Below are 8,613 nucleotides of genomic sequence, written 5' to 3'. Positions count from 1 at the left end.
GTATATATATATATATGTATATATATATATGTATATGTATATATATGTATATATATATATATATATATATATATATATATATATATATATATATATATATATATATATATATATGTATATATATATGTATATATATATGTATATATATATATGTATATATATATATATATATATATATATGTATGTATATATATATGTATATATATATGTATATATATATATATATGTATATATATATGTATATATATATATATATATATACATATATATATGAGGCTAATCAACCTTGGCAATGTAGATAATTTTAATTCTCCAAAACTCAAATTAACCCGGATGTCATTCAAACCTAGCGGGTTCTCTCCCCTGTTGCCGAAGCACGTCATTACCTATTTGTTTTTGGCGGGCTTGTTAGCAAGCGTCAACTTGCTTCACTTGTGCTGTAAAGAACGAGGGGAGAGGAATCAGGGTCTGAGAGGGGGGCTGGAGTGGAATTTGTGGACCAATGAAGGAAGAATCTCCTCTGAAACACTTCCCCATGACAATACGTTTTAGCATCGGCTGGAGAGGGCAGGGCGGTGACTGCCCCTGTTTATGTGCTCAACTTGACTACACGTGCAGGTGTGTGGGGGGGGGGGGGGGGGGGGAGACGGGTGTCCGTTTCCGTCCTTGAACGGGATAAAGTTGCTAGTAGCCTCTATACATTATGTAGTGGCAGATTTTTTAAAAATATGTACAGAATTAGGATTTATTTTACAAGTCTATGAATGTTTTGCTTTTGCTTATGTATTTTACACACACACACATACACACACACACACACACACACATATATATATATATATATATATATATATATATATATATATATATATATATATATATATATATATATATATATATATATATATATATATATATATATTTATGGTGCGCGGACCTTTGACCACAGGTGCTTTGACCATAGGGGGTTTGACCATAGGGGGTTTGACCACAGCGTACTCTCAGGAAACATGTATAAAATCGTGTTAATTGTATCACACCTATGATCAAAGCCGGACACAGCGCTTGTGATCAAACACCAGTTGATAGACCACCTGTGATCAAAGACCCTCTGCTGAGAAAACACCTGTGGTCAAACCCCCTATGGTCAAACCCCCTATGATCAAACCCCCTATGGTCAAAGCACCGCTATGGTCAAAGCTCCGCTGTGGTCAAACCCCCTATGGTCAAAACCCCTATGGTCAAAGTACCTGTGGTCAAAGGTCCTAGGACCATATTTATATATATATATATGCCTACATACCCAGAATAAAGTACAATATTAAAATTATAATACTATAATTTTAAAAAAAAAATTCATGTTGTACACTGAGACCTAACGAGGCTTATTGCAGATGAAGTAGAGTTGTTTCCCGACCGCGAGTCAGGTACTCATCAGAGCTGGGTGAACGCAATAGGTATTAAGATAATTTATGTCTCTAAAAATAGTTAAAATTAAAGTCAAAACAATGTTTTATCCCAGATAAATCCTAAAACATTTAGATTAGAGAGGTGACACCAAAATGAAATTGCTAAAATTGTTAGAGGTGGTGGGATGATACTCATATTTACCGCACCGGGGCGTCACTCCACCTAGTGACGCCACTGTCGTCTTCCCAGAGTTTCTTATTAAAACAGACGCAGGATAACACAGAACCGCTGCATAAGGATATTGGCGCAGTGCATAGCGTTATATTAATATAATCCAAACCCCTGTAGAAAACCGTACCAGTAGCGTAGCGAGGGGGGGCGGGGGGGGGGACATATGGGTTGGAAAAATAAATTGAAAGGTTGAGGGGGGTGCAAATTGAAAGTTTGAAGGGGGGTGCAAATCGAAATCTTGAGGGGGGGGATGCTATCGAAAAGTTTGAAGGGGGGGTGCAAATCGAAATCTTGAGGGGGGGGGAGGTGCAAATCGAAAAGTTTGTCCCCGGGCGCCGGGAAGGATCGCTACGCCTCTGAACCGTACTTCTAACTCTAATAAAAAAAAAAACTTACAAAACTTATTTATATCTTATAGGGCCTACTATCTAGTTCTAATTACAAATCTAATAACTTTAAATTATTGTGCGAAAATCGACCCGTAATGTCTCTAGTTATCGTCTCGCTAAAGTTAACTTTTTCGAAGCCCCATGTATATTTTTTACCATTTTTCCGCCCCCACCGTAAATTTCTGAGCAAGGCGATACCTTCAGTTTTTCCTTCCCGAGAAGACAGCTAAAGATATAAACGAGGTTGTTAATGATTATAATATATTCATTCACTATCGCCGTTTTTATCGTTGGCGAAACATTACCGTTACTTTTCGTAAATAGGACAACATAATTTTTTTTCACGTAGCTTCTTGAAAAGTCTAAAAATAAACACGGAGACCAAATAAAAATATATTTGCGAATAGATTTAGTTTTAAAACAGGTTTTAAAACTGAACTAAAATACGGGTCTAGTATTTCATCGACTGCGTTACAGAACAGCTATCTTTTATACAGTGGAATATTAACTAACTTAATTTGAAAGTATGCGTCAATGATTTCATTTTTATGTAGGTAGTTTGTATAAATGTATGTGTTGGCGTGGAGTTAAGCATAACAGATACAAAGTCTACTATGATTAGAACTGAACTTGATAAAAAATGCAATGATTCTCATACACACATCGCCTCCATACATCTAAAATAAACATTTGTATAACAATATGGGATAGCGTGGTAAACTGCTAACTCGAAAGTCTCGAGTTCGGATCCCGGGGGCAAGTCTGAGGAACGTCCCTGAGTACACTCAGCTCTGGTGGGTACATAGCATGACTCACGATGTTGATTCCTGACGAACGGCACAGTTCTGACAACACTACCCCACTTATGGTGCTTGAGACGGAAGAACTCTACGGGAAAATAGTGATATGTTCATTGATAAATGTTTGCGAGCTACTCATAAAAACATGCACATTGTTACAATGTTGGAAATAAACTAACACAATAGACAAATTCTTGATCCTTGCTTCTTGAGTTTGATGTGTTTTGGAAGATTGTGGTTGATCTTCAATGTTGGGTCGTTCGGTTTTGTAGTTAAGGAAAGTTAAATTGTGTCACTTGTTCTGTAGACTTCATAGCATCGTTGTGGTTTGGAAGCATTGCTAGAAAATGTTGTTGAGGTTCCTAGGTAGATAAGTATTTCCATCATCGTTTGATACGGGGTGGGTTAGTTATATGAATGAAAGTGGGTGTTATTGTCTGGGTTTTAATAGGAATTTTTTTTTACCAGGCAGACAAAAAAAAAGGAATTTAAGGATAAGTGAATAAGAAGAGTTGTTTTTTTATCTTTTTTTTTAAATAATTTTTTTTTTTCTACATTCAAATTTTATTACTTAATACTTGAGGAGAAAAATAAAGAGTTGAAAACACAAATGCAAGAATGTCAGCAGCTATAACAATCCACCATGAATGCAGTTTTGTTGTTTTATTCAATTGTCATTCCAATGGAACCTCCATTTGCGACCCAGAGCAAATAACTTCATTGTTAAGCTTGGACATGTTAGATATGTTCTAATTTTGTCCAACAATACAATTATTTAGTTCACATTTGTCTCCTATGGTTACTGATTCTGCTATGATTGGTGATGCTTCAACTGAAAAACATTTGTAATGTTGATATCTAAGAGATAAAGAATTTATTGTAAAGATGTTAAAAATTGTTAAATTACATTGTACAAGTACACAAACCATTACAAGAGCACCAGATCACATTTACCTTTCTTGTATATTCACATGTCCCATGATGACTGAGTTTGTTATTTTGACTTTATCCCCAATTTGACAATGTTTGCCAATAACAGATTTGCCGATGGTGACTTTTTCTCCCATTGTGACTCTCTCACCAAGCAAACAATCAGCACCAACCCGAGGTTTGGGCTTTTTGGATGCAGAATCGTGCACAGTAGACACAGAGTCAAACCGCTTTTTAGTTATAAATTGTGATATAAGACGAGGCATCTGTTTGCAAGCTTCAAAATAAGACACAATGTTATTAGCTCTCACACAAAAACCACTAGTTTGTCTGTAAGCATAACATCTTATAAGGTCTTTATGAGGTGTATTTTCATTCATACCAAAGCTGTCACTGTTTAATGATAAATATCTTACAGGTGAAATCAAATTGTTTTCAAACTTCAAAGCATAATCAATAAAATCTTTCTTTTCTTCAAATCTTGATCAGTGCCATTTAAATCCTGGTCCTTGTTTGAACGACCTTTTGTGTACATTGACATTTGTTTTTTTACAACCACAGGAATCAGCTCCTATTGAAGTGAATTAATATCTTCTTTGTCTTGAAGATATTTTATGACAAATTTATTTATAATGTAGACATGACAATCAGTCCAGGTGTTTTGTAGATTTATACTTGGAAACCTGGTTAAAAATTTCTTGGTAAAAGAAAAATTCTCCAATACCAATCTCGAATTTTAGGATCGGCGTGGTCGAGTCGGCAAAGCTCATGGTTGCTAAACCGAAAAGTCTCGAGTTCGAACCCTCTGGCAGATAAGGCTCGATGCCCTCCAACACTAAAAATTAAGAACGAAGAAGAAGAATCTCAGATTTCCAGAACAGAATCTTGTCTGTGTTACTTGATTCAAATCCAATGGAGATCTTTCCTGAGGAATTGTTTTGCTTAGATTTAGAACCTGGAACTTGAGTATCAGCAATAATTGATGTTGGTAGCTGGGACAACATAACAGTGAGAGATGAGCTGTGTTTCCTGTGCACAGCAGGCATTTCGGACAGGTCACAGTCAGAAATGAAGTCACTGCTGACTTACCATAACATTCAGTGGCGTAGCGAGATCGGGTGTCATCCGGTGTGGCACTTAATGGTGTCACCCCCCAGAGGCGTAGAAGCCCTTCCCGGGGACAAACTTTCAAATTTTCAATTTGCACCCCCCCCCCTCAAGTTTTTCTCTATATATTTTACTATTTTTTGCCTTGGTGTCACCCCCCTAAATGGTGTCACCCGGTGCCCCCTTCGCTACGCCTCTGATAACATGTGTCTTGATTTAGTCAGCTATAAGTCTCAGAGAATCTGCTGTACCAGACTCATCCGTGTCTGGGATTACTGTGTACTCAACATAAGCTTTTAGAGGCACACTATCCACAAAAATGGCATCGTGTATCTGTTCCTGCCAACTCTGTCTTGTTATGATGATGTATAAGAATCCTGCTTTCTCTAGTGTTCTGATTGGATACCATATCATAGGAAATTGTCCCATAGGTAGGAGAGGTTTAGGGCACTGGTTTGTCATGACTGTCATTCGTGATCCAGTGCCTGCAACCATAATGACCACTGTGTACTCTCCAGGATTTGACATTTTTATTTATAGTCATATAATAAAAAAAAAATTTTCTTGCTACCAATTTTTTTTAATTTCATTTTTAATTTACTATATAGCAATTATGGTACCTCATCATAATAACAAAAGTGCATGTACATAGTGATGATTTTTATGTTGCGGGTTCATAGTAGTAGGTTTTTTATCAATTCTGGATAACTTACTATGGTTTGCTTGAGCCTTGAACTATATAAACAATACATCTGCTATCAATAAGTTACAAACAATTCCATCTATGCAACCTTCAAACATACCAAACCGGTCTTGAGTTTTATGTAAAAATACTAGTGTCAAAGAACATTATTTTGTAGCTTGTTCTAAATAAGCAATCAAGTCATTACGTTCATCAGCTTGCTTTAGGCCTGCAAAAACCATCTTTGTGCCAGGTATATATTTCTTTGGGTTTTCAAGATATTCTAAAAGGGTATCTCTACACCAGGTAATATCTTTGCTTTTGTTGGCACTTGTGTATGCAAATCCCTCTGTCTTTCCAGTAGGACGTAAAAAAAGACCATGTAGATTGGGCCCTGTTTTGTGTTTACCACCAGCTTCTACAGTATGACACCACTGCGCACATTTTTTAACAAATATATCTTTTCCCTTGGCAACATCTCTCATTTTTTTTTTAGTTGTGTGCTATTAAGATTTCTAGATCTAAGTCTAAAAAGTCGGTGACTGTCGGAGACCTGCCTAACGTGAGTACTGATAAAGGAGGTCATATAATAAAAATAAGAAGTGCTTAAAAAATAAAAACCTTACACTAATATCACACCGTTGTGATCTTCTATGTATTTAAAAATCATGTTAACGCAAACAGCTTAAATTTTAATGACTATTATTATTTTAAAAATCAGTGTTTATAATATTTTATAAAATTTATAAGTTAATCAATAATCAATAACATTGTTATTAAAGTTTCCAAATTTTTTAATATAATAACTTTGGTTTTAAAACTCTAATTTTGCTAAACTGAGCATTTCAAAATATAATAAAGTTACTTTTTAGTTGCCTCCCCTTAACATCTATTGTTTATCTCCCATCCAAGATGAAACTTTTGACGCCTGCCGAGCAGGACTCCAGGCCTGGCTGCCATTGGCTCCTGCTGACACCTAGGGTGGGAATTCTCACAGCTTCCCCCTCACCTCGAGTGGTAAACTGCGAAAAAAAAAATACCTCACACAACAGACGTAGACAAACGCCCTACCTTTCTCCCAACTTCATCGCTCCACACAGAACACAGCCGCCGAGGTACCAGTAGTCACCGAACTACGGGCCTCTTATCATGGTCTGTTTAGGATTTCTTGAGAAACGACGTCCACTTTAAGAAAAGTTTTATGAACCTAGGATATCTATTTTACATAAATCCTAGGATATTTCCCAGCAGTATCTTGATTACATTTGTCCTAATTTATCAAAAAACTTTTTTTTACTGCGTCCGGAGGACGGGATAGAAATTATCAAATTTATAAATTTGATATTTGCCCAGACTATCAAGCCGCTGATATCTAATGACGTCAGCAGAAAACCACGTGAGGTAAGGGAGGCGATTGATGCAATTTTTCTTTCTTCTTCTTTTGATAACGACTAGCTTAATTTATTCATTTCAATAAATTTGTAGATTTAATCGTGCTCAGTCTGACGAAGTTGTGTTGTACCAGTCAGGCCATATAAATTTATATCCTATATATATATATATATATATATATATATATATATATATATATATATATATACATTTATATAGTAGTGAGTTTGACAGTGTGTACTTTCAGTATTGCAAGTACCAGGTCACTGTGTAATGTTTTTATCTTGGGTTTGTAATTTTAAATTTATTTATTTTTAATTGACCAATGTATTGAAAGTCGAATGGTATACAATAGCATTCGCTTATTCATTGGGTCACTTCGCCAAATCCTACGAGCGTTAAGTCTAACCATTGAGTCATTTCGCTTAATCCTTCGAGCGATTTGCCAAACCATTTGGTTATTTGGCAAAATCTTTTTAACAGTTAGCCTGACCATTGGGCCATTTCACCAAATCCTTCGAGCGTTTAGCCAAACCATTGGGTCATTTGGCTAAGTTCTTTGAGCGTGTCGCCTAAATGTTATATCATTTAAGTCACACATCTCGACCCTCAAAAGAATATTGTTAACATTTAGCAACATTCTAGACTAGAATATTTTTAACATTTAGCAACATTCTAGACTAGAATATTGTTAACATTTAAAAACCTTCTAGACTAGAATATCTATCTATATATATAATTCTCTTCTGGGAGACGCTAGAAAACAAGCTGTAAACGCGCTCCCTATCATCCCCACCCCTACATGGTCTGGTGAGCTGTGGTTCACGCTATGTTTACCTTCGTGGAGTCGGGTTTAGTGACGGCTATTAGGGGCAGATAATTTAGTTTGAAACGATTTTAAACGTTGGGGGGGGGGGAGGAAGGGGGGCGGTCATGGTCCTTAACGAGCTACTTATAGTGTTTTAAAGAAATATTTTCAGTGTCAGCGTTGGTACTGTCGAATTCACAAATTATGAATTACTGAAAAGTAGAAAAAACAACAACTAAATAGCGGCGTATGTTATGCCGCGGGCCGGCTCGTTGTTAATATTTAGCAACCTTTTAGACTAGAATAGTTTTAACATTTAGCGACTTACTGTGCGAGATTAGTGATACAATTTAGCGAATTGTATTGTTAACATTTAGCGACTTAGTTGTTATGCTAAACTGTATACTAAACTAATGTTGACATTTCGCAGCTTACTAAGTTAGCTGATGTTAACATTGAACGATGTGTGAAACCAGTTGGTTAAAAAGTGACTACCCTTTATGCTGTATATTTGTTAACATTATGCGGATAACTAAGCTATATGAAGTTAGCATTTAACGATGTGCTGGAACCAATCAATGTTAACATTTAGAGACTCACTAAACTAGAAGACTGTTAACATCTAGCGTGTTAGTAGGTTATTTCCTTCGTGTTGGGCGTCAGTTAGCCAATAAAGAATGAAGGACAAGCGATTAAATGTCAATAGTCAAAACAAACTTTTATTTAGACAAAGTTATCACGAAGCTATTGGATGTGATTTTAAACCCGTTAAAACAACAAAAACTCGTGAGTAAGCGCTAACTAATTTAATACATGTTTAGTATAAATGAAAAGTCAATTTCACTTTCCGAACAAAAGCGGTCC

General features: G+C 36.0%; 1 pseudogene; it reads right to left on the bottom strand.

Annotated features, from left to right (window-relative positions):
• Positions 1 to 3,420: 3,420 nt before the first annotated feature.
• On the bottom strand, positions 3,421 to 5,395 carry LOC131944293 (translation initiation factor eIF-2B subunit gamma-like; annotated as a pseudogene).
• Between the last annotated feature and the right edge of the window lie 3,218 nt (positions 5,396 to 8,613).

Source organism: Physella acuta, unplaced genomic scaffold (genome assembly GCF_028476545.2).
Source record: "Physella acuta isolate Inbredline_101_S28 unplaced genomic scaffold, ASM2847654v3 ptg000487l, whole genome shotgun sequence".
NCBI classification, from domain to species: Eukaryota; Metazoa; Mollusca; class Gastropoda; family Physidae; genus Physella; species Physella acuta.
This window is presented reverse-complemented; position numbering and strand designations above follow the sequence as displayed.